This window comes from Calypte anna, chromosome Z, assembly GCF_003957555.1.
Source record: "Calypte anna isolate BGI_N300 chromosome Z, bCalAnn1_v1.p, whole genome shotgun sequence".
In the NCBI taxonomy this organism is placed as follows: Eukaryota; Metazoa; Chordata; class Aves; order Apodiformes; family Trochilidae; genus Calypte; species Calypte anna.
The window spans coordinates 2,185,495-2,212,284 of NC_044274.1; the positions used below are offsets into that span (position 1 = coordinate 2,185,495).

The following is a 26,790-nucleotide window of genomic DNA, read 5'->3' on the forward strand; positions in this document are numbered from 1 at the left end:
TTTTTTTTTTTCCGCCCAAATCCATTTCTTCTGCCAGAAGACAAGAAAATCTGTGTTATTATGTCACAGAAGTCCAAAATTAATAAAATAATTAGAGTGCTGGCCTTCTCACAGTAAAACAGTTTTTTGTTAAGATCAGTTCAAGCAACATCTCTAAAGGTTTCATACCTCGAGTTAATGTGTATGCTTCTCTGCTGTGCATTCAGCTTTGACTGTGGGGTTACTAGTGCAAAGATGTGGGTCTCTCATTGTGAGGCCATTGCTTGATCACATCCTGAGAGAGCCTCCCAGCTCCTGCAACTCTGGAGTGAGCAAACACAGCAAACAGTGCTTGGGCAGATGACAGAGACTGCAGATGAAGTTCATGGCATCCTGAAGTCTCCCACTCTGAGCAAAGCTTTTCCAGCAGCAGGAGGTGGAAACCAGGCACTGGCTGCTAAACATTTCTCATTCACATCTAATTATCTGCCCCAAAAACCTATTTTACATCACTTTTATATTGATGTAAGAACATTTATTACTGTCCTGGATATGCAAGTGGGAAATCCAGGTTCTCCACCAATGATGTGTGAACGACAAACAGACCCTTGATATTGGTATTTCTGACCATACCCAGGCAGAAATCCATAAAAAATGCTGTGCATTTATACACTGGCTACAAACTTCAGGGTAGCTCCTCAGCCAAAACACCAAATAAATCCTGGGTAAAGGAAACTGGAGGGTTGTATCAGGAAATACCTGGAATCCCATCTCTGTAGACAGTATGTCAGTGACTTTATAGGTATTGGTGACCTGCAGGATGAAGGAGATCCTGCTGCTGGAAAAGTCTGGTGAATGGGGAAAGGAAGGTCAGAAAAACTTTACTCCATTTAGGCAATTGCTGTAAAGCAGAAAACAGGGTATTTGTGACTGCTCTTTCCCTTTCTGCTGGAAAGTGTCTAGGAAAAATGTTGGATTTTGTCTTCATGTTTGGGGATCATTGTCCAGGTTGGATGGGCCTTGGAACAACCTGGGCTGGTGGGAGGTGTCCCATGGAAAGGGGTTGGAATTGGTCACCTTCCAGGTCCCTTCCAACCCAAACCATGATTCTGGATTCCATCAGTTGTTTGTGAGGGAGCTGCCAGCATCTTGAGGGGAGGTGGAACCCCTCAGGCATGGTTTTGGGGACAGGAAAACCACTCTCCCAGCTCTCCCTGGCCACCTTTCTGCTTTCTTTGAAGATGCCAACTGGGAAAGAGAAGAGGAGAGGGTAAATTTAGTCCCACTTCTCACCCAGCACCCCATTTTATCACAGAAATGTCTTTACTCACTTCAAGTGGTGCAAAAGTCATATGGGAGGTGCTTTCATTTAATTAGGAAATAAGGAGCATTGGGTTTTAATTGCCTCTCTGTTTTCCAGAGCCAACCAAGGGTTGAAGCAACCTGGGCTGGTGGGAGGTGTCCCTGCCTATGGAAAGGGGTTGGGAATGGATGAGCTTTAAGGTCCCTTCCAACCCAAACCATTCCATGGTTGTGGCCATGAGAGTTCTCCCTTGGGAGCTTTGTGGCTCAGTTTTCTGTTGGAGTTTTGTGGCTCAGAGTTTTCTGTTGGAGTTTTGTGGCTCTGAGTTTTCTAAGAAAGAAGGTGGACAAGGACTAGAAAGCAGTTAGCAAAGGCACCAAGATCCAACCTGCAGCCCAGCACATCCCCAAGCAGCAAACAGACTTCAGATTTTCATCTTACACCAGCAGGAGGCATTTCACTGGCACCAACCTTCTGGGGCCACATTAGGAAATTAAATGCAGCAAATAACCAAAGGGTGGAAACACAGGAAGAAAAATAACCTTTCTTACCAATGATAGCTGAAGGCTGAAGTATATTCACTGCCTCCACAAAGGTCTTTGGTACCTTGTCTGGAGCCTTATGAGTAAATGGTTCTTGATTGGAATCCACCTTTTGCTCTCGACCCTGTGGATAAAAAGTGAATTATTTTGGGGGGAGGACACAAAGTATTGGCTACTGTGGTAGTTCAAAGCATTGTGAATCCCTTACCTGAACCAGCAAGCCAAATTTGTCAAACATCCATATTCTCCTGTAAGCTTCCTCAGCAGAAACACCACTTTCCATCATAGCCATAACAATGAGGTTTGCAATGCCCAGAGCAGCCTTGGGGAATGAAAAGGATTTGGGGTTTTTAACAAGTCATAAAAAAGGGTCTGTCATCACAACAGCCACCTTTTATTCAAGATTCCCCACACAAATCAGTCAGGAAGTCAGTTCTGAAACTGTGTCCCTTCTCTTGGCTCCTTGCACATGCTGCTACATCTGGCAGGAGAAGTGAGAGAGGGAAGCACAGAACAGATATCTCAGTGCTCAGGCAACATCAACCAATTATTGCAATCTGGACTTTCCCTTGCTGGAAAAATTGGCAGCTAATTAAGTTTATTTTGTCAGCACCAGAGAAGCAATTTTGCTGATCCACTAAGAAGCAGAGTGCTGGTCCTGCTGCTGCTGCCCAATGACTATTTTCTGCTGCCAACAGGCACTCATTTAACTGCACTTCTCTCCAATGCTGTAAAATACACAGATGTCTCTCTCCCCTTTCTTATTAAAGCTTGATTTCATGAGAAATTCTCCTTCAGTGACACCCTAGTGCTTATTTCAAGGCCATGGAAACAAAGTGGAAAGCTAAAGTCCTTGCAAATGTTAAAACACCTCTCAATTAATCATCTTAAAAGCAAGTTAATATCTGTTAATATATTCCAGCTGGCTTCTGTAAGAAGTTCTGCAACATTCAGAGAATGTGGCTCTACTCAAGTCCTACAAAAAATTAAATGCTTTGTTCTCCTGCAGAGAACTCACCTCTCCTGCCCAAGGAACAGCACTTTCTGCTCTGCAAGTGGTTTCCCAGTGGCTTTTTGTGCTGCCAGCAGTCCTGCCAAGGCCACTGATGCTGTCCCTGTAAAAAGCAGCACAGGTAGAGGTTGAGGCAAGTTGTTGTTTGGGTTTTTTTTCTGCCTGAACATTTAGGGGATATAAAACAAAACGTCTACCTTGAAATCATCATTGAAAGTACAATATTTCTCTCTGTATTTTCTTAAGAGCGAAAAGCATTGTGGTTTCCAAAGTCTTCAAACTGGATAAGTGTGTTCTGGCCATACCTACAGAAGATGGCAAATATTCCTATCACTAGACACAACAAAGAAAGAAAACCAGTTCAAAACAAATCCTGTATACAGTCAATTATCCATGGCAAGAAGATGTCCTCAGGGTTTTCACTGTTCATACCAGTTCCACCTCTGTTCTGGGAGCATTTCACAGCTGCCAGCATGTTCCAGGTCACAGTGAAAAACCACTAGAGAGCCAGAAATGCAGCCACATCACTTCTAGTCCTTTTTCCTCAAATGACTGCTTCAAGGACAGAGTGTTCTGGAGGGTTTTTTTTCTTTCCCTGGGGAATATTCAGTGTCCTACCTGTCTGTTATGGCTTCCATAAACTCATCAATGAGGTCATCATAGACCTGTGAACGATCCCTTTTTTGGTAGAGGCCCATATAAAATGGATCTTTTAAGAGTGTCTGCAAAATATAATAAAGGAATAAATCAAAGACAGCAGCAGGATGAACCACTTCCTCAATAGTGAGTTCACAGTCACACATTTCACACCAGATATCCTGCACTGACAGAGCCACTGCCCCCAAGCTCTATCAGTGCTCAGGAATTTCAGCTAGCCACTCAGGGTGCTTTTAAAATGGAACAAATCAATACTGTGAACAAGAAACTGCTTTAATAAATCTGATTCCCATTTCCAGCTTCTTAAAACCAAGTCAATCTGTCTTTTTTTTTTCTTCTTTTTAGTGTCCCAGCATTGAAACTACTCCCAAATGAGCCATTTCACTGGCTTTTTTTCCATCACTGATATGTATCCATCCAGTGAATTCCAAATTATTGACCCTTAAATAAAATTTCCTTTAAACAGAAGTGCTCAAATCAAAATCTACTCTTATGGTACCAAATACTTTTAAATATTTTTCATAGGGGTATTTTCACAGGGAGATGTATTTCATCCAGTCAGACTCACTGTGTTATCAGTCCCAACATCGATGCAGACAGGCAAACATTTGTCTGGATGGATTCCTGCACAGGCTGTATACAAACACAGTTTTCCAACTGGAATTCCCATCCCATACACACCTAGGTCTCCAAGACCCAATATTCTTTCCCCATCAGTGACAACAACAGCCTGAAAACAAAAGCAGAGTTAAAAATGTCACTAAAATTGACCAAGTTTAGAGCAATACCATTTGTGGGGGGTTTTTTTCCAAGCAAAAATCAAGTAGCTTTCCTGAATCCACAAAGGAATAGATTCCAAGGATTATTTTTTGCTTCATCTTAAAATCTGCTGTGTTCCTTTTGCTCTGCTGAAAATCCCCTGCCCAAATCCCTGAAAACCAATTGGGAAGGATCCAAGCTGCCATGTGAAACAGCAGCTTGACACTTGGGTTTAGAATTTCCCTTTGCAAATCCCAACCTAAAATGTTTGGATAATTATCATTCCCCTCATCTCCCTTTGTGCTTCTTGACCAGCTGGGTCAAATAAAGGCTTTAATTTCAAAATCTGGGCTTTCCAGATACTATTTTTTGCCCTCATCTGATCACAGCACCTTCTGCTTTGGGACAAAATAAGATTCAGAGGTGCATTTCCCCAAAATGTGGAATAATGAAGTAAAATAAGCAGTTTACAAGGTTATCTCATCACTACAGTTTACTCAAGCCAAAAAACCTCCTGGTTTGAATAAAAACACTTGGTAATATATATCTTGAAGATATTTATTATCTTCTTTAGCTACATTTTGCCACCACTGCCAATCATAGAATCATAGAATCAGAAAATTGGCTGGGTTGGAAGGAGCTCAGAGCTCATCAAGTCCAACCCTTGATCCACTCCCCCCGTGGTTCCCAGCCCATGGCACTGAGTGCCACATCCAGGCTCTTTGGAAAGAGCTCCAGACACGGAGAATCCACTACTTCCCTGGGCAGCCCATTCCAAGGGCTGATCACCCTCTCCAGAAAGAAATTCTTTCTCAGCTCCAACCTAAACCTCCCTGGCACAACTTGAGACCCTTTGTGCCCTCTTGTCTTGCTGAGAGTTGCCTGGGAAAAGAGCCCAACCCCCCCTGGCTCCAACCTCCTTTCAGGGAGTTGGAGAGAGTGATGAGGTCTCCCCTGAGCCTCCTCTTCTCCAGCCTCAACACCCCCAGCTCCCTCAGCCCTTCCTTCCTCCCAGGAATTCTGCTGGATCCCTTCCCAGCCTCCTTGCTCTTCTCTGCACCTGCTCCAGCACCTCAAGCTCCTTCCTGAGGACTTGCTGAGGGGCCCAGAACTGGACACAGGACTCAAGCTGTGGCCTCCCCAGGGCTGAGCACAGGGGCAGAATCCCTTCCCTGGACCTGCTGGCCACGCTCTTCCTCAGCCAGCCAGGATGCCATTGGCCTTCTTGGCCACCTGGCCACACTGCTGCCTCCTCTTCAGCTTCCTGCCAAGCCAGACTCCCAGCTCCCTTGCTGCAACCACTCCCTGCCCAGCCTGGAGCTCCCCAGGGGCTTCTTGTGGCCAAAGTGCAGGACCCGGCCCTTGGAATCTTCAACCTCATCCCCTTGGGATCAGCCCAACTCTCCAGTCTCTCCAGGTCCCTCTGCAGAGCCCTCCTGCCTTCCAGCTGATCCACACTTCCCCCAGCTTAGTGTCAGCTGGGAATTTGCTGAGGATGGACTCAATCCCCAATGATGCCTTACTGAGCATTTACATTTACACCACTTATTAAAAATCTTAAGAAGGTCAACTGAGATTAAAAAACAACCAGGAAAAATAAAATTACACCCAGTGGTAGTACCTTAACGTCGTTCTCTGGCCAGTTGTTCACTATTGACCTTATGTGGCCTCTGTCTGAGATAGAAATAAATAATCCTCTGGAAAAACAAATAAATAAACAAAGGAGAAAGATCTTATAGGCAGCAATGAAAATTTACACATTGCTTTGCAAAATAACATGTTAAAAAGCACAGTTGAAAGTGCTGCAGTCACTGACATAATTAATGACAACCTGAGAGCATCTTAGGTTGGAAGGGACCTCAGGGAGCTGAGACTTCAAGCTCTCCAAAGTGGGGAAATTTCTAACACACAAGTTATTTGGCTACTTGACACTAAAACAAAAAGCAGGAGAGAAAAGTTTTCATGATGCTACCTGGATTTTATGCTACTACAGAATTCATGTCTAACACTCCTCTAGGTCACAACATCTCTGTGTCAGGATCAGACATGGCAGGATTCACACTCTCCTGTGAGGATGTGAGAACATGGTGCCTCAGCTTGGCTTTACCTTTGGGAATTTCTGCTCCCAACATTATACAAGGAGAGGGAAAGAAAGGAAAGACAGGGACTGAGCATATTGTCTTCTCCAAGGGTAGGAAGAGAGCAGTGCCACTGAGTGTTCCTCTGTGGGAACATGGGAGGTGAAGTTCGTTGGATTTTTCCTGCTCCAGCAGCTTACTGTGGTTAGGGAAAAAGGGAAATATGAAAGGCTCAGCAGAGGTGGGACAGGAAATTCCCAAACCCTTTGGAAAATTGCTGGTTCTGGAGAAAAAGGGACACAGCCTGAGTTCCAGCTGTTTCTTGTACAGACAACTTCCAGAGACAGCTTTAAACTGGTCTGTAACACACTCAGAGTGTGGAAAAGGAATATTCACATCCTCTATACAGATCAGGAGCCAAACCATGAGCTCCTCACGGCTTTATCCAGCAGCCACACTAAATCCCCAAAAAAAGGATGAGCACAGCACCAAACTTGAAGCACTAAAAGACTAAAACAATGAAGGCTGGAGAAATAAGGCTTTGAATTGGAGTGAGTAGCATGGAAATGAGCTGAAATGCCTTCCCAACACTGAGCTAATAACCTGAGCAGTTTTTTGGAAGCTTCTGCTTGGACCCAAAGCAGATCCCAGCTAATAAAGCTTGTGCAGAACAAACTGGAAGGTGCATGGGTTGCACAGGGAATGTATCTCATGAAGCCACCTAAGTGTACTTCTTGGACAGATCTTCAAAAATCCCTTTTATCTACACTTTCTTCTCATGCTGTGTTCTGGTACAGACTCACAGAGGTGATTCTGAGAGCTGGAGAAAGCCACAGCATCTCCTCTGAATTAAAGAGCTGGCTGGCATCTCAGGAGAGCTGGAAATGGGCTGAAGCTCTGCATTTGTGGTGTTTGTGGACACAAAACCCACTTCTGTTTTCATGGGTTATGTTTTCCAGTGTAAAACTGGCTCTTGAGATATTAATTAATGAACTTTTACTGCCTAAGCTGGCACAAGTCTCATGTAGCTGAATCCAAATGAAAATAAACTATTCCCAAACCTCAGGAAAGTAAAAAAAGGTTATAGTAGCAGCAATATATGTATGCTCTAGTGTTCTTACTTGGTCTCCTGAAGATGTGCCCATACTGGGAGCAGGCAAGGCCTACTGTTGGTGTGTATACAATTGGGCATTAACACTCTCAAATATCATCTTGTTAATACCCTGTAGAAAAGCTTTTCATTTCTCTCTTGGATTCCCATTTATGTAGGATGTACCTGAAATTAAAAGAAAAAAACAAAACAAACAAACCCATAAAAACCACTTATTGTTTGCATATTTATGCTTATTTAAAATGGCTAAATGTCAAAGCAAAAAACATGTTGTACCTCTTTCAAATTCCTGCTTCCACTCAAGTCAGGCTTTGAGCTTCCAAAAAACTTGGAAAAAAGAGCAGCACAAAAAAGCTGACATAAACCTATGACAAACCCTACAAATGAATGCCCCAACATCCCTGTCAAGAAAAGGTAACCCATGGATTTATTCCAGGATGCAGCTGGGAATCTCATAACTGTTCACAGCCAGAAGTTATCAGAGAAAGAATCTGTCATCCTAAAAAGCAACACCCTGACTGGAAGGTCTTGTTAATCCTGCCACTAGCACAGCTGTCAAACAAATTAACTCCTCACAAGGAGTTCATTTTGAAGGGCTTACTCAGGTGTGTAAATGAACCCTGCATTTCTGCACATTTACCTGCCAAATATATCAATATATCAACTCATACTCATACTGAGCCATCAACATCATGATTTAGCAATCTGTCTTAGGCTGCAGAACCCAAGCACTTTGCCAAGCCAGATGAGATGAGTGGTTCAGCTCAGCGAGTGACAGGATGTGTATTTAAAAGTCAGCTTTCACTTGTCCTGGGAGCCAAAGAGTTTTGATGTGGTTCAGTAAGCCTCAAACCCTTCCAGAGCTCCTTTAGGAGCTGATGTATTTCCACAGACAGTATATTTCTTCTGAAAAGAATAAACAGGAGGCTAAAAACATGCCATTCTAAAACAAAGAAACAAATCAAAAGCCTTCACATGTTTTTTTTTTTTCACCAAACCAGTGGGCTAGAGAAAAAAATCAGATTAATAGAAAAACATTACACAGTTCTAAGACTCAAAATTCTAACCCTGTCATTCCTTTCTTATATCTAACTGGATATAAGCACTGCTTTGCATACCTAAAAACCAAACTCTCCATTTCTCTTAGTTCTTATGTATTTTTCTAGCATGCACAGCTCCTCTCTCCTCCCCTTCTGTGCTCTAAAAACCTGCCCCCAAATCCTACATGCTACAGGAATACACATTATGTACCACAGAAAGTTCTGCAGCTTGGCTGCTGCCATAATTCCTGCAGGTTCTTTTTGTTACCTTGTGACTGTAGAATATAAAGAGAGAAAAAAAAAGCTCCACAAACCTTATATAGCCACATGATTGATGCAAGTTTTCTGTGCAAAAGTAAAAATAACCTCCAGCAACTGAGAAACTCAACAGAGCATCAAAAACTTCTTTGGTTATCCCCACACAACTATTTACAGCAATTTCCATTTCTTTGCCTGGCAAAGTCCAGAGAAGTGCTTAACTTTCCAAGGGGTCTGTCATTTTGACAAGTTCTTTGTGGAAACGGTAAGGCTTGAATGTCTTGAGTCTCAATTTTTAGGAGGCAGAAGTCCTTGCAACCCAAGCATTTGTCTCTCATGTAATGTAAAGGCCATACCCTGGAAAAAAAAAAAAAAAAAAAGAGGTGAGAAATAATTAAGCAGTTCTTCCTCTAGCATCTCTGAGATACTTTCCATTTGCCACTTGTGCTGTCTACCCCCTGCATCCTTTCCTCCTGGTGCCAGAGTAGGGGTTTTCCACATCCTTTGGAGGAAACACCTTTTCCACAGCTGAGTTTCCTTTTCAAGATTCATTTCCTCCTCTTGGAAACTGGAGAAACAAGCTCTGAAAATCCCACTGGCAGACAGGTTAAATTTAAAAGTAAAATAACAGCTGCTTCTTGAATTGTTTCAGAGGAACATCAGGTTGCCCAGGACATTTTGATCAGCCAGTCTGGTCCCCCCATGTATTCCAGGGAGATTTCATAGAATCATAGAATGGGCTGGGTTGGAAGGGAGCTCAGAGATCATTGAAGTCTAACCCTTGAACCACCGTTGCGGTTCCCAGCCCATGGCACTGAGTGCCACATCCAGGCTCTTTGGAAAGATCTCCAGACACGGAGAATCCACTACTTCCCTGGGCAGCCCATTCCAAGGGCTGATCACCCTCTCCAGAAAGAAATTCTTTCTCAGCTCCAGCCTAAACCTCCCCTGGCACAACTTGAGACCCTTTGTGCCCTCTTGTCTTGCTGAGAGTTGCCTGGGAAAAGAGCCCAACCCCCCCCCTGGCTCCAACCTCCTTTCAGGGAGTTGCAGAGAGTGATGAGGTCTCCCCTGAGCCTCCTCTTCTCCAGCCTCAACACCCCCAGCTCCTCAGCCCTTCCTTCCTCCCAGGAATTCTGCTGGATCCCTTCCCAGCCTCCTGCTCTTCTCTGCACCTGCTCCAGCACCTCAAGCTCCCTTCCTGAGGGACTTGCTGAGGGGCCCAGAACTGGACACAGGACTCAAGCTGTGGCCTCCCCAGGGCTGAGCACAGGGGGCAGAATCCCTTCCCTGGACCTGCTGGCCACGCTCTTCCTCAGCCAGCCCAGGATGCCATTGGCCTTCTTGCCCACCTGGCCACACTGCTGCCTCCTCTTCAGCTTCCTGGCAAGCCAGACTCCCAGCTCCCTTGCTGCAACCACTCCCTGCCCAGCCTGGAGCTCCCCAGGGGCTTCTTGTGGCCAAAGTGCAGGACCCGGCCCTTGGAATCTTCAACCTCATCCCCTTGGGATCAGCCCAACTCTCCAGTCTCTCCCAGGTCCCTCTGCAGAGCCCTCCTGCCTTCCAGCTGATCCACACTTCCCCCCAGCTTAGTGTCAGCTGGGAATTTGCTGAGGATGGACTCAATGCCCTCCTCTAAATCCTCCCTCAAGATATTAAACAGCACTGGGCCCAACACTGATCCCTGGGGGACACCACTAGTGACCGGCCGCCATTTTGATGCAGCCCCGTTCAGCACCACTCTCTGGGCCCGGCCCTCCAGCCAGTTCCTAACCCAGCACAGAGTGCTCCCTGGCTGAGCCATGGCCCTGACAGCTTTTCCAGGAGAATCCCTAGGGGAGACGGTGTCAAAGGCCTTGCTGAAGTCCAGGCAGACCACATCCACAGCCTTCCCTAAGGATTTATATGGATTGTTTTATTTGCTGGTTTTTCCTACATGCTTTAAGGTAACTCAGCCAGTTCCAAAGTTACTCAACTACCCCACTGCTTCTCTGGAGATCACAATTCAACCCAAATCCTTCCTTGGGGTTAGAACTAAAATATTTGTCTCCAGCTGGAGTTTGCTTACCACCAAAAAGCCTCATTTGTAACAGATTTTTCAGAAATTTCAACTGCAAAACCAGAGGGTTTTCCATTCTTCCCTGTTTCAAGGTGGATGAAAAATTTAATAGATTGGCTTTTTAGGTACTAATTTGTATTATTTAATAATAATGTTCACTAAAAGTGGCTTTCCACACAGAACATCCTGCTCAGAGCAGCTCCATGGGGCAGTTAACTCCTAGGTGCAGCATCACTGACCCAAGGTGGGGATTCACAGCCAAACTGGCCCAAAGTCCTGACCCCATTTCCCACACCAAGTGACCCCACTTTACATTTGCCACTTCCAAAAGAACCAGGATCAACTTCCCTGACTTCAGCTGATCACCCTGGGTCAGGGCAGGGAATGATTAAATCAATTCTTTGAGAAGGCAGGAGCTGAAAACCCAAGGAAGCCTTTGCTGTACATCAATCTGCAAGGCAAAAAAAAATAAAAAAAAATAAAAGCACTTTGAAGGAAAAGGTCTGGTAGTTGTAGGCACAAGGAACACCAGTTTCTGCTGACAAACAACACTCCCTTTGTTTACTAAAGCCAGCCAGATTAAAAAACAAGAGCCCTTTCTCTCAAATTTCCTCACACTTACTGCCAACATAAAAAAAAAAACAACCTAAAAGTTTGTCATTACATTGCTAATTCCTCAAACAACCAGAAAAAATCACAGGAGAAAAAAAACCCCACACTATTTTTTCCACTTTAGACTGAAAATACACAAGTTCAGATATCTATTTTTCACCTCTCTTTATGTTTGAAAAGAGTTTTCACTGATATTGGTAGAAAACATGGCCAGTAACAAAAAAAAAATCTCTAGTTTTAGAGGCTATATTCATGGAATACATCAGATTTGGATCATTATCATCAATAAAACTACTCCATAGGAAAAAACCTTATTTTAAAATAAGAATAAATTTAATATACTTCTCCTCTTTGCTTAAATCACACTTCATATCAGTTTTTTGGGCAAATTTTAAGCACTCCATCAGCTTCTCTATACTAACTCTACACAAGGTTCTCAATTAATAAATGATCTCAATATTTGAAGAGTTAAAAAGCATTATATATATATAAAAAACCCACAGTGCTTTGAAAGAAAACTGAAAATACCTTTTTTGCATAAAACTCAAGTATTTAATCCTAAATTAGATTGATGCTTCACATTTCTGACACCCATCTAGGAAATTCAACACTGAAATTTATATCCTATCCATGAGCCATTTTAAAACCATTTTTCCCCTTTCCTGCTCTAACTCTTATTCTTAAGCATGCCAGAAAGGAAATTAAAGATGACAGCTTATTCCTGGACTTTTTACCCTTGCTGCTGACCTTTTGCTGGGTGTCAGAGCCACTTGGTAATTTCTTTTTTTAGGAAAAGTGAGTTGAATAATCTGAAATTTCCCACTGAAATTTCCCCTTTTTCCTCCTAAATTTGTTCCCATCAGCAGTCAATGCCTTTTCTAAACAACCTTTCCTCAACACAAACTGCTGGATTTAGGATTTAGTGATTTAGGAGAGGAAACCCAGCCCAGCTGGTAAAATTCCTCTAAGATTTTGACTGTGATTTTAAGCACTACAAAAAAAGATGCCAAAAAATTTGTGATAATAAAAAGGAAAAAAAATAATTTAGTCTCTTTTCAGAAGATAAATAAACCCTGGTTAGTGAAGCCACTAGTTTAAGGCATTTTAAAGGCCAGAATTCCTTCAGTGCTACCAACGCTGACATTTTACTCTGAAATATTTCAAAGGCAAAACCTACAGAAACCCCCAAATTCCTGAAAAATAAAGTCTACCTGATTTCTAATTTCCACTTCTAGCATGGCACTGGGATGTGGCTTTTCCTTAATTCCCTTAAATAGAGAAGCCAGTGACTTTAACCTACCTGAGTCCTTAAATAAGAGCAAAGGAGCCCTGAGGATTAAACACAACAGTTTATTCAGTTTATTCATATTTTTTCCACTCTATAGGTAAGAAGTTTAGATATTTTCAGTGTTTCTGACATTAAACAGTGGTTTTTAAAATGGTATTAAGAACTTCAAGCTGTTTATTTACCTGCCTACAAGATCTTACCACATTAAAAGATGCTTTAATTTCTCCCAGGCTTAATTAAGGAATCTGAATGCCATCAGCCTCCATCCTGAGATTCAATCCTTGTTCCAGCAAGAACAGAACCAGCACTCTGAAAACACCAGAACCCTTCCAACATTTGCTATATTCCTATTTATTATCTTTATCAGCTGCCTTTTGGGTTGGGTTATGGGGCTGTGGCTTGTTCCCTGCACCTTGGCAAGATGGATGTTTTTCCTTAAAATATCATTTTAAGAGTTGCAGTACTAATTTTATGAGCTCCAGTTCAATCAGACAGAACCAGCCACCAGTTCCCAGTCCATCAGGAGGAAACCAGCAGCACTGGGACTGATGCTCTCAAAGGCACCTTAAAGGCAAAGTTCCCTCTGGTTTCCACTGGGATTAAATGCCTCAATAATTTAATGATTTGAACTTGAGTCCCAGGTATCTCTTTTTGGTTTCCTCTGCCCCCCAGTGCTAGGTGTCCTTTGTCAGGGTGTTATCCTCTGACTTTCACTTAGATTAGTTCCCTTAATCCTCTTTACAGCTCAGATAAAAACCATGTGTCCTTTCAAAGACATTACAGACAAACCCAGGAGCTCATCTAGGAGAAAACCCAGCACACTCCTAAGACCACCAGTGAATTAATTAATAAGCAGGGACAAATTTATCTCAACAAAAGGGGGAAAAAAATAAAAAAAAGGCAAATAAAATGAAGTGTTGACACTTTTCTGTGCCTTTAATCCACAAACTACCTGGCACTGGGACATCACTCCAGCCCTAATTGGGTTCTACACAAACCAGTGGTGCTATAAATACCAGCAAAAAAAAAAAAATTCTGTTTTTTTACTTTGCATGAAGGTGAATGAGAGACCTGAATCCTGCAAGCATGTTTGTTTTTTTTTTTTTTAAGCACCACTAAATATTACTGAGAGGTTTTTAAGCAGAGATGTCTTAGTGGTGATCAATTTTACCTCAATTTCATACCTTTATTCTCCCAGAAAATCCAATTTCATACCTTTATTCTCCCAGAAACAGCACAGTAGATCCTGGAAGGTACAACTGACACAACATCTACTCCCTTCTGAAGTGGGAAATGACCCAGACCTTTCCCAAGGTTATTAAACCTCTGGAAAAATAGCCTGATTTAATCAACTGGGTTTCACCTAACTTCTAATAATTGTTACAGCACATTGAGCAGCAGATTCTAGGCTTTGAAGCAGCATTATAAGCATTTTTTAAAATCAAACAGATCTGTGGGCTGCTTAACTCTGTTGCCTTCTGCTGAATCAGAGTTCACTCTTGCACATCTCTTGCAAATGAATAAACTTCACTCATATGAATTCTTCATCCACAGATTCCAAGTTTCCCTGTGTTTAGGAGAGAAATGTGGAATATGGAAGCCTCCTTTGATTTCTTTCCCTTTCAAAATCCAATTTCATACCTTTATTCTCCCAGAAAATCCAATTTCATACCTTTATTCTCCCAGAAACAGCACAGTAGATCCTGGAAGGTACATCTACTCCCTTCTGAAGTGGGAAATGACCCAGACCTTTCCCAAGGTTATTAAACCTTGGAAGAGCTTGGAATCAGAGCCACCAGCTCCTGCACCACCTCTGGATGTGTGGAATCAGATGAAAACCCTTCTGGCTGCTGAACCAGCCTCACCTCACCCCCAGCAGCTCCCCTGTGACATTTCCCTGCAGCAAATGGGGGAAAGTCAGAAGCAGAAAAGCTTTAGAGGGTCATCCAGGCTCTCTGGGGTTTATTTCCATGCACCAATGATCATAACAAAGCAAAATAATGGCTGAAACGGCTCTGAAATGGTTCATCTACACCATCCAGCAACACTGAACACTCAGAGATGTTTCATTTTGATGCCATTGCTTTTGCTCTCCCTTAATGGCATTAATCCCACAACAAAACAAAAAGAAACCAAGAAGTGGAAAAACAAGACAAGTTTCTTCCTTTCTTTCCCCTCTGTCCCAGCAGCTCCTGAGTCCTGAGCAGAACAGTTCATCCAAGTTAAATGAGGTGCAATATCACCTGCCCCTTTTTCTGACAGACAATAAAAGCTGGTTACAGATTAAACAGTTCCATCTTTCCACCTTCAATTCCCTTTTCAAACACTCAGATCCCAAAGAAGCTGACAAAAGCTGCAGAACTACAGCCAGGCAGCCTTCAGCCAACAACTCAAACCAGTTGGGCAGGACACAAAACTCCTGCTGAGATTTTGGGGCATGTTGAAGGAAAATTCAGCAGCTTCTATCACTATCCTGCCTTCTGTGATCCTTCTTCATGACCCATCAGCAACTGCTGGGGATATTTCAAGGGCTGCATTTCTTACTCAGAGGACAATTAGCAGGACATCTGCACCCCCTGTTTATTCCCAGTTTCCCCAGAATTCTGTGTATTCTCCACCCTGGCTGCTCAACCCACCTGACACAACCTAAAAAGTATTAAAATAAAAGAAATCAAAGGGCAGTGGAAGGAGAAATGGAGCACCTGCTTTTACACCTTTGAGTTCATACAATCTTCACACTCTCTGGTCCTATTTTGTCCATCTAGCTTCAACTTTTGGTTGGTTTCTTTTTTATTTTGCATTTGTTTTTCACCCTGAATTGGAAACACCGTGTTGGGATATTTGCCAGAAGCCAGGGAGGTGCTGGGAATCTTGGCTAAAGAAACTGATTCTTTAAACAAAGGTAATCTAGCAGAGTTTCTGGAAGCATAGAGTGAGGCACAAATGAAAATAAATTGTGTCCAAAAAGAGGGGAATGAATACAGATGATTAAAGGTATAGCTAAATATAATATATGAGAAGATAACCACTCAGTATGGAAGGTGGACACTGAGACAGCTCCTCAGGAATCAGTCTGGGATTAAACTGTGACACTGCCACTGAATTATTTTTAAAAATTCATCACATATTCCCAGGCATACACACTCAAACATATGTGTGCATCTATGTCTGTGTTTAATCCCATGTCTGGATGCCACTTCCCAAAGAAAAAAAAACCTGAGAGGCATTGTTAGTACAGGGAATGATATTAAAGAATGAAATAACCAAGTAATATTGAGGAACAGAGTAATAGAAAAGAGGTAATGGAATGAACTGTCTAAAATACTGTCACACACTTGGAGAAAAACAAGAGTAGTTGAAAAATCACCAAGCAAAAGTGTGACAGGTTATTCAGAATCACAAAATTTGCTGCAAGCACCCAGGAAATAAACACAGAAATAATGTCACAGGTCACATATTTCCAGGGAAGGCAAAGACACAGTGACACCAGGCCACATGGCCAACATCAGCAAGGTGAGGGATGAGCTGCTCATCCATCAGCTGTTCTGTGCTGCAAGGAGAAATCCTGGCCCTTGAGGGAGACCCCCAAGCATCATCCCAACAAAAATAACAAACCAGCTGCAAATGCTAAACAAATGAGATTGGCCCAGCAGTTTTTCTGAGCACCCAACCAGCTTAAAATGGGCACAGCAGGGATCCCCAGCAGCATAAAAGGTCCTGAAGCCAATTTACTGCAATTTGAAACCAAACATCCTGCAAACATCCTGTACACAGATGCCAATGATGCAGTTACAGCCTGTGCTGCTTTGGGAATTACTGTTACAGCCCATGACCTTTTCTGAGCCACCCTGACAAGAAACACTTAAAAGCTGCTTTTCCAACATAAACCCCCCCAAACCATCTGAGGGAGGTGCAGGGTTCACCAGTAGAAGACAAGTTAAGGATGGGAAAGAAAATAAAATAAAAAAATAAATAAATAGGAAGAGAAAAAGCTGCTGGGATGGCAAAGGGCGTGAGCAGATTGATGAGGACAAGGGGAAGGGGTGGGTTACTGTCAGTGATGCATCTTGCAGGGCTTATTTTAGGGCCCAGAGATATTAAAGGAGATCAAGTGTTCTGTGGGGCTGTAGAAAAGAAACAGCAGCAGCTAAACCAAGAGTGGTAAAAGGACAATCTCAACAAGAGATAAAACCATTTATCTCTGCCTCTATGTCTGAGATATATATCTGCACACCAGGTACTCTGGGGAAGAGAAGCACAAAGGGTAAAGTACTTTGCATATTTAGTCAATAATTTATTTTCTTCTCAATTTCCTAAAGGCATTTCTGCCTCCAGTATTGAGCTGGATCATTTCACCAGCTTACAGATCCAGACAAACCTTATCAGCCTTAAGGACACACTGGGACAAGAGAGCAGAATAAATGTGCAAAGTTATTTTTCCCTCCTGCAAGCATCATTTCTTGGGGATATTACTTTTTTTTTTAAATCAACTGTTATTAACAAGTAGCTCTCTGCTTTTCCCTCCTCCTGAAGAAAAACAACAAGCCATAAAAACACCACATTGTGCTCAGACCACCAGAGAATTCCAACCTTCACAAAAAAAAACCAACCCCCCAAAACCCAAACTAAAGAGATATTACCACTGGAAAAAAAACACAATAAGAAGCTATTGTTTTTGTTTCTGAACACTGTTGCATAATCAGCACTTGGAAGAGCTGACAGGGCTTGAAATCATTTCTGCTGGCACATTCTAGTGCAGAAAAGTCTTGAGATAATCAGCCCTTGACAAATCACACCCACCTATTCTTTCCTCCTTCCCCACCATGGCAATCCCCATCTTATTTTTTACCATCTCTTAATTTTTCCAGTTCTCAGGAAGAGCTGCAGCTTGCAGTTCCAAGCTGAATATCCTCCCCACTTATTTTAAACCCGTGGGCCAACTTTTAATTCTGACCCAAAAAAATAAAAAAGAAAAGAAATAAAAAAGAAAAGGCAAAAAAAAAAGATTTTTTTGCTGTGCAGAGGGACAAGCTGAGAGAAAGGCTCAGGGCTACATGGCTGGCTTGCCAGCTGGCCAGTTTATAGCAGCAAATGCTGCTTTGTGTCTAGGAGGTGGCAGGGGACACAAGGAGGAGCTAAGGATACAGAGGGAGAGGAGTCAGGGCCATGGGAAGAGAAGGAAATTTTGAGGGAAAAGGAAATACAAGGTAATAGAGGAGGGGGAAGGGGCAAGGAGAAAAGCTAGACATGAAAAATACAGGATAAAACTATGAAGTCCAGCATTCATAGCTCCATTGCTCCTAAAATTCCTGCCAGAAGCAGTGAGGTTTGTCACCTTTCTTGGCCACTTCAGACACCTGGGGTCAGCTATCAAAAACCTTCATCTCATCTCTGATTAGTTTTAGCTTACACATGAATTGTTTCAATGTTCCTGAAGGCTGTGGGAGGAAAAACAGATTTGGGAATGGGGAGGTAGAAAACAGGGTAAAAACAAAAAGGAAAATTGTTGTGGAGGGAAAAAAAAAGCCACTTTCCTAGGAGAAGTTTCTTCTGGATGGCATTAAGATAATGTCTCTACCTTCCAGATAGCTCCACTTGGGATATTTTTAGATGTTCTCTGCCTGACTGTCTGCACAGGGATGTTTCTTACTGATATGACTTGGTCCCAATTCAGAATCCCACAGGAAAAAGCCAGGACTAGGACAGAGAGGCTAACACTTCCTAGCTCCACCAAGACTCAACTTGGAATTAACTTTTGCAAACTTTAAAACCCTTTATCTGCTAGAATACAACTCAGCTTGCTTGCTTGGCACAAGGAAGCAGCAGCACTGGTTGTGTAAAGCCCAGCAAAGCAGGCTGCCAGCAGCAGAAGGTGTTCTTGGAAGTCCTTGTATTTTAAGATGCCCATGGAGTAAACTGGAAACGATCACTGACTCCTCCATCCTCTGTACCCTCTGGGGTTTTTCTTTTTTGGCTGTTGCCCAACCCACCTCCTAGCATGGTTTAACCCTGGAAGAAGGTCGACTGGGTGCTTAGCAGATGTAGATATTTGAAAATGCCAGACTACCAACCTTATTTGTTCTGGGGTTTAACATCAGGGGTTTGCCTTTTTCTTTGGTGTGCGCGCTGCGACGCGCGGCCACGCAGGGAACGGCGGCGACTCGGAGTCGGGAGAACATTTTGGGCTTCTTTTGTCCTGTAACCTGGGAAAAAGGTAAGAAAACCATTCAGATACAGAGGTGGTGAAACTCCTCTTCCTATTTGTAGGCCTGTTGGCCTGTAAGCCTGTATTTGTATATGTTGGGAGAGAAAAAATGACATGCTGGGTAAGCTCTAACGCAGTGATAATAAACCCAAAGTCGCCCCGCAGCAGCAAGGTGGGAGAATAAGAAGGATGAGAGCACCTGAATGGAGAGAAAATAAAAAGATATTAAAAATGTAAGCTAGGACTACACCAGGGGCTGTACTCACTGGGTTTTGTCTTATAGCAGCACCATAAACTCAGAGCAGAATTGCCATTAGCAAATATTAACCTTCCCTGGTGACTCGAGCAACTGGCACCAGAGCAAACAGCAGGGAGGACAAAAATGACTTGGGCTACTGCAGCAAGAAGGCTTAAGCTGAGGTTTGGGGTTTTTTTTTTATTCCATTAGCCTTCTGAGAATGAAATCTTGTAGCCTGGAGGGCAGTAAGGAAAGAAGCTGTCTGTTAACAGATTAAAAGCAGATTAGAAGAAAACACAGAATTAAAACGGTCATAAAAAAGAACAAAAAAAAAAGACTGCGTTGAGGATTCCATGCTTAGATTTTAAATCCTTGAATAACTCAGGACCACCAGGGAATGTGTCCTGGCCCAGCTGGATGTTCCCATCCAAGCCATACATGAGGACAGTCAAGCAGGATTGAGACTTTTTTTTTTTTTTGAGGAATAAAATGATGCATGGTTTGGATTTTTCCTTTCGATTAAGGAACAAAACTTCATGATCTTAACTATAGCTTGCATACTTTAAGAGGACCTTCCCCTAATCAAATTTACACATAATCAACTTTTCAGATGGCAAACTGATCTTCCAAGTTCCAACCTGTGAAAAGAACATGCAAACATTTCATATTTTCAGCATTTTTCTGAGTTCCTCTTCTAAAGGACAGAGCCATTCAGCTGGAACCTTTGCTTCTCATCCTTTATTTATTTGTTGAGGCCTTGCAATTGGAAAAAGTTCCACTCAAAACCCTCCTGTTTAGTTGTTTTGTGGTAAAGAACATAAATTTACTGTGTGGGGACAGGAGGAACTGGAAGCCTTGCCAGCACTACAAACAAATGTTGCTTTTAACATGCTAATTCCTCCCTAAACCAGCTTGGGGTGGACTAAACACAGCTGCTGGGCCAGAACTCTGAAAAATCAGGATCAGATAAGCAAAATTCCATTTGTCCTGCAAAACAACCAGCTTTTAGGAATGGCAAATTCAGCCTGAAGTGGTTTTAATTCCCCCTCTTCCTTGGCCCACTGAGTCCATCTCCTCCTCACGGACCTGTGGCCACAGAGAACCTCAGCCTGGATGAGGTTGACTCCAACCTGTCCTGAGCAAAAAAACCCTTCAGCCAGGAATTAAAAAGCAGGTTAAACACCACCACACCTTCTCTAATTAAATCTGAAATTACTTCCTTGCATTGGTTTCTAAATGAGCATTTAGGAACCCAACAAGATTGTGGCCCAGATTTCTCTGAACTTGATCAGTTAATTCATCAATAACACAGAGAAAAAAAAAATAACTTTTCAGGGGTTTAAACCTTACAAATTCTGTAAGGTTGGGAATATTTGCTCCCTCAGGTGCCACACCAAGACCTAAACTCTGATGCTGGAGGTATCTCAGCTGCATAAAGCAAGTGGGAGAACCAACCTTCATTTTCCTCTCAGTCCCTCTGTTCAGACCCAAGAGTTATGATCCTCTTAATTTATACCCAGCCTAAAACCTGACAGGTTATTCAGCCCTGGGCTCTCCTTCCCTTGCTCTTCTAATTGCCTGCATATCTCCAGCTCCTTTTCTCTCCTTTAAACATGTTCTGCCAAGAAACTTTACCCTGGCTTATCCTGAAACCACCAAGCAAGCATCCTCTCCACACTCCTCTGTAGGAATGCCAAGGGTTGTGCTCTGCACGGCCTCCACCCTCTCCTCCTGCCCACCAACCTGGCAAGAACCAGCCACAGTCCATCTGCACAGGTCCTTCTGCTTTAAAAGTCCTAATTCCTCTTCAAGAATACATCCACAGGACATTCCAGGCAAGATAACACCAGATAATAAAAATATTTTGGATGCAACGTGGTCTAACAGACAATAAAGAAGCCACACAGCCCCTTCTCCTCATGGGAAAGAAAGGACCGTGAAGCTTCATGCCTGGTGGCTCCTGTTTGCCAGCTCTGGTTTTAGGGTTTTAGGCAGCTTCTGGTTTTAGGTCCTCAAACCCATACCTGGGTTCAAGGAGATGAAAAGGTTGGGTCATGTTGCAAGGAGAGGTTTGGAAGGTCCCCAGACCTGGGTTCAAGAAGATGAAAAGGTTGGGTTCTGCTGCAAGGAGATGTTTGGAAGGTTCCCCAAACCGATACGTGGGTTCAAGGAGATGAAATATTTGGGTCCTGCTGCAAGGAGATGTTTGGAAGGTCCCCAAACCCAGACCTGGGTCCAAGATGAAATACTTGGGTCATGCTACAAGGAGAGGTTGGTCTCCCAAACCCAGACCTGGGTTCAAGGAGATGAAATATTTGGGTCATGCTGCAAGGAGAGGTCTGGAAAGTCCCCCAAACCCATACCTAGGTTCAAGGAGATAAAAGGGTTGGGTCATGTTGCAAGGAGAGGTTTGGAAGGTCCCCAAACTCAGGCCTGGGTTCAAGATGAAATACTTGGGTCATGATGCAAGGAGAGGTTTGGAAGGTCCCTAAACCTACATCTGGGTCCAAGAAGATGAAATACTTGGGTCATGCTGCAAGGAAATGTTTGGTCTCCCAAACCCATCCCTGGGTTCAAGAAGATGGAAGTGTTGGGTCATGTTGCAAGGAGAGGTTTGGAAGGTCCCCAAACCCATACCTGGGTTCAACAAGATTAAATACTTGGGTCCTGCTGCAAAGAGAGGTTTGGAAGGCCACCCAAACCCAGACCTGGGTCCAAGATGAAATACTTGGGTCATGCTACAAGGAGAGGTTGGTCTCCCAAACCCAGACCTGGGTTCAAGGAGACGAAATATTTGGGTCATGCTGCAAGGAGAGGTCTGGAAAGTCCCCCAAACCCATACCTAGGTTCAAGGAGATAAAAGGGTTGGGTCATGTTGCAAGGAAAGGTTTGGAAGGTCCCCAAACCCATATCTGGGTTCAAGGAGATGAAATATTTAGGTCCTGCTGCAAGGAGAGGTTTGGAAGGTCCCCAAACCCAGACCTGGGTCCAAGATGAAATACTTGGGTCATGCTACAAGGAGAGGTTGGTCTCCCAAACCCATACCTGGGTTCAAGAAGATGGAAGTGTTGGGTCATATTGCAAGGAGAGGTTTGGAAGGTCCCCCAAACCCCTACCTAGGTTCAAGGAGATGAAAAGTTTGGGACATGCTGCAAGGAGAGGTTTGGAAGGTCCCCAAACCCATACCTGGGTTCAAGAAGATAAAAGGGTTGGGTCATGTTGCAAGGTGAGGTTTGGAAGGTTCCCCAAACCCATACGTGGGGTTCAAGAAAATTAAAAGGTTGGATCCTGCTGCAAGGAGATGTTTGGTCTCCCAAACCAATAAATGGGTTCAAGAAGATGAAAAGGTTGGGTCCTGCTGCAAGGAGAGGTTTGGAAGGTCCCTAAACCTATATCTGGGTTCAAGAAGATGAAAAGGTTGGGTCCTGCTGCAAGGAGAGGTTTGGAAGGTCCCTAAACCTATATCTGGGTTCAAGAAGATGAAAAGGTTGGGTCATGCTGCAAGGAGAGGTTTGGAGGGTTCCCCAGATGCAAACCTGGGTTCAAGGAGATAAGAGACTTGGGTCCTGCTGCTTCATGGGAAGGTTTTTAACTGGTTTATGATGGGTTTTGTAGAAGATGTCAGGCTTGAGATGGTTGCACTTCAACCATAAGAAAAAGGAGAAATGATGGTGCCAGTGGAGGCTGCTAGAGAAGGGGGGAAAATGTCATCTGAGGGGAAGATGGGGGGGTTAAGTGCTGTGAAAGCAGAGACAGAGCTGAGGTTGTGCAATGTCCTGTGAGGAGGAAACAGAGCAAAAGCAGAGGAATTGAAAGAGGAATAAAATTCCTGCTGAACAAGGGTGTCTTTTCTCCATCCAGTCCTTGCCAGGGGTAAGGACTAAAACCAAGACTGTGGAGCACCACCAGACTGGATCTGATCCACCTGGTAATTCTGAAGTTATTCCTCAAGATTTGCTGGATCCCAGCTGAAGAGAACTAAAATCTTCCCCATCTGAGGTGAGAGCTTCTGCTGTGCCTTATCAGGAGGCATCAGGCCAGGTCAAACTCATTCCCAGTGCTACAGGAGTGGCCTTATCTAGGAGCAAATGTTTGGCTGCTGCAATTATGGATTTGTTAAATTGCAGAAGCTCCTTTTAAAGGAAAGGCTCATCATACTTTTAAAAGGCACAATTACATTGCTCAGAGAGTCAGGAAGCTCAGTGTCAATTAAAGCTTCAATTACTGCACAGGTTGTCTTGATTATACCTTAATACCAAAGAGCAGCTCTCAGTGCTCAGCAACTTGCACCTGATGACTCTGCAATCTTGCTTTCAGCTTCAAGGCCATCAACAGACTTCAATTATTCCTGAAATCCTCTAAAAAAGAAGATTTCCAGTCTTTCTTTCAGGCACAGAAGACCAACACCTCTAAAAGGTCAACAGACATTTGCTCTCATGTAGCCAGCACAGCAAATTATCCTCTGAGGCTGCACTATCACCATTGCCCTCTATTTTTTTTCTTCTTTTTAAAGAAAATAAATTAATCAGACAAGCCTGGTCTAGCCAAGCATGACACAAACCAGGCCCCCACTAGCTGGCTTCATCACTTCACTGATGATAAAGCAGTCTAAAATTATTACATTAGGCAAATGCCAACTATAAATGTGTCTCCCAGTGAGACTTTTACTGAAAGCCAACTCCTTTCTTTCCCTCTTTCTCCTCAGGAAACCAGTTCAACCAGGGGAAAAGTTAAGATGTGAAGTAGTTCAGCAGAGTAAGAAGTTCAAGGCTTGAAGCATCCAGCAAATGGTGAGTTGAAATGAGAGTAATTTCAGAACTCTGTAAAAGAAAGATGTATTTTTCTGAATTACCTGAACTTAATATTATTAGGAAAACTTCTCACAGTACAACTGTGAGGACTAAATAGTTTGGTGGGGGAGTTTTGGCTCATAAAAGCTCTGATTACACAACATCAAAGAGATTTTTTTTATTTATGCATTAATGGATCTGAGCTAAACATTTTCCTTAAGCATCAGACAGTCCATTAGCTTGTTTCTGGGAAGCTGCTGTGCAGTACAGCAGCAGTATTTTGGGTCTATTCAAGGCAAATTCCCATTTTTATGTTTTCCCTGTCTTATTGCTCTGTGAATCTACACACAGAAGCTTTATCCTGCAGACTCCTCAGAAAGACTGCAAAAATAAACAGAGAGCAACTGTTGTTTTATTCTGGAGAGCTGCTGCACAGCTGCATTTGAGCTGTTTTCTTCAGTTCAAAAATAGAATTTAGGGGGGGGCTAAAAGCTGAGAGAGAAAGAAGGATGTCCCAAAAATCAGCTGCACACTTACAAAAGGGAATTCTTCCTGGGAAAACAGCAGCAAGCACGGAGAAAACAAGCAGCTGGCTGATTGAGATTTACCTCTCATGGAGATTATGCAAAGTGGAAACCTGTCAACCACTTACCAACAAGACTCCTTAAAAAAAATAAGTATATATATTAATAAATCCACCCTTAAATCTCAGAACAAGCTGAAAAACTCTCCATACACACAACCAGCTACCACAATACCAGCAAAGTGCTCCTTCTGTTGCTGCCAGCACTCAGGCAAGCACACCCTGACAGCTTCTGTCTCCTTCCTTTGCAGGAGAGCAAAGCTTCAAATCCTGCCTGCACTCACACTGCTAACTCAGAACTTTACTGCAAGGAACCATCAGAAGTTTTGTCCTGGCTTTGTGACATTTTCTTTTTAAAATAGAGGCATCTGATAGAGCAACACCTTAGACACTGCTGGCTGCATGTACACGTGGATCACCTGCAGGGTTCATATTAATATTTCCATGTTTATTACATATATAAATAAAGTATATAAAGTGTATGTATATATGTAGTGTGTATATATATGTATATAAAGTGTATATATGTGTATATAAAGTGTATATATGTGTATATAAAGTGTATATATATATAAAGTGTACATATAAAGTTTCCCCTTGCTGTTCACTCAACTTCCTGGAACTGAGAACACTGACCCCAAATAATTAACATCTTGCTTGGTTGCCAGATGATCCGTTTGGTTTTGTTGTTGGTTTTCTTTCCTTAATCAGCTCTCCACCATCCCTGTACCTTTCTCCAAGTCCTGCCAAGCCACCAGCACACCCATCTCTCCCAACCCAGCGTCCCCCACACCCCACTGAAGGTTTGGAGGGAGGCTGGCACCCCTCACGGCCACTTCTTCCCAAACAACACAACCCTTCAGAGCTCTTACAACAAAACCCCGAGCCTGCCTTCCCAAACTTCCGACTCTCTCAGCTTTTTTAGGGCAGAACTTGAGGGCGGGTGCTGAGGGGGCTGTGGGACCGCGGCCCCCCCAGAAGAGGAGGGGATGAAGCAGGGAAGGGGGGGGGGGGGGTTGTTTTCAAGGTGTTTGTCCCGCCTTTTGACAGCTGCTCAACACACCCAAGCTTAAATCCTGTTTCCTCCGAAGCCAAGCAGCCACCTTGGGTATTTTCCACCTGCTGCCAGGCCCAGGGAACCGGGCGGTGGCCTCCATCCCACCCCCCCCCCCCAGCCCTACACACCCCGGGATAGGGGGGGGGGGCGGGTTCCCCGCAGCAGGCCGAGCCCCCGGGGCCTGCCAAGAAACCGGGCCCGAGCTGCTGGTGTTTTTGGGGCGAGTGGAGTTCATCCCCTCACCTCTCCCTACATCCCCCCTTTCCCGCTCCCGGGAGGGCTTTTTGCCCCCTGAGGGCGGGAGGGGCTGACCCCAAACCCGGGCCCTCCCGGCCCCGAGGCCGCTGCGGGGTGAGGGGCTGGGGCAGGGCACCGAGAGCCGGGTTCCTCAGCCTGGCACAACACGCAGGGCCCCTTCAAAGAAGGGAGGAGGGGAGGGAGGAGGCACTGGAGGAAGAAAGGGTCGAGGCTCTGGAGAAAACGCCCCCAAAGATACGGGTTTGTCGAGAGAGGCGTTTCGTACGCCATTGCAATTGTAAAATTGTTACCAGAATGGGATCTACCTCCTCCTGCGGCTGCTGCCCGCTGGGTGATGCTGGCCGAGGACCTGTTTCTATTGTGCGACAGCAGCTCCCATCCGCCGGAGCTCCGTCCGCCTCACAACCCGCCACTGACTGGAGCCGACACTGAGGCACCAGGGAGGGACACCCCGGAGGGCGGGACGTTCCCTGTGACTGACACCCCCACCAGCCAATGACAACGAAGCTTCCGCGCCGGCCGGCGGCAGCTCTCGGCCAACCAGCTTTGTTCTCCGCGGCTCCCCGCCGTGACAGCGGGGAAACAGCGCCGGGCCTGTTGTATGCTAATTAGGGTAGGAGCTACAGCCAATCAGCAGGGAGGGGCGGGGCGATTGGGAGCAGCGAGCTGGGAAAGGGGCGGGGCCAGGGGTTGTGTGAGAGGGCGGGAAGGGAGCGAATGGGGAGAGGGAGGGGAGAGAGTAATGGGGAGAGTAATGGGGGGACTGTAAGGGGAGAGGGATGGGGACAGTGCGGGACTGAGGGGAGAGGCAGGGACAGGAGGGGACAGTGAGGAGAGTGCGGGGACATTGAGGGACTTTGAGGGGACAGGGAGGGGAGAGTGAGGGGACTCTGAGGGGACTGTGAGGGGAGAGGGAGGGGACAGTGAGGGAAGAGTGAGGAGGGACAGTGAGGGGACAGTG

At 44.2% G+C, this 26,790-nt stretch overlaps 1 pseudogene; it reads right to left on the bottom strand.

The window, feature by feature from the left end:
* Positions 1–91: 91 nt before the first annotated feature.
* Positions 92–26,234, bottom strand: LOC115599862 (annotated as a pseudogene).
* Positions 26,235–26,790: the final 556 nt, after the last annotated feature.